The sequence below is a fragment of the Bison bison genome, unplaced genomic scaffold, assembly GCF_000754665.1.
Source record: "Bison bison bison isolate TAMUID 2011002044 unplaced genomic scaffold, Bison_UMD1.0 scf7180017864538, whole genome shotgun sequence".
Classification (NCBI taxonomy): Eukaryota; Metazoa; Chordata; class Mammalia; order Artiodactyla; family Bovidae; genus Bison; species Bison bison.
Window position 1 is genome coordinate 130,115 of NW_011495086.1, and position 256 is coordinate 130,370.

The following is a 256-nucleotide window of genomic DNA, read 5'->3' on the forward strand; positions in this document are numbered from 1 at the left end:
CTGGCCTAAATATGTACTTCCGAGACTTTATTTTGATTTCTAGGTGAGGATCCTGTTCAAATAGAGGAAGTAGTTTGAGTCGAATGTTAATAAGGAGAACACATCTGTGATTTTCTTTAAACTTTTCCATTTTACAAAAACAAAGAAAGGTGAGAAAATTATATACAAGAAAACAACGTGCCAGCAAGACTTAATTCTGAAGACATTTAGCGAGAAGGATTCTCTCATCAGTGTTAGTTTCCGAACTACGTCCCAT

The 256-nt window shown here is 35.2% G+C and overlaps 1 protein-coding gene across 1 annotated transcript in view; it reads right to left on the bottom strand.

Moving 5' to 3' along the window:
* The window catches only part of LOC104982717 (ankyrin repeat domain-containing protein 26-like), a 48,040-nt gene that overhangs the window by 906 nt on the left and 46,878 nt on the right, over positions 1 to 256 (bottom strand). The window lies entirely within an intron of this gene.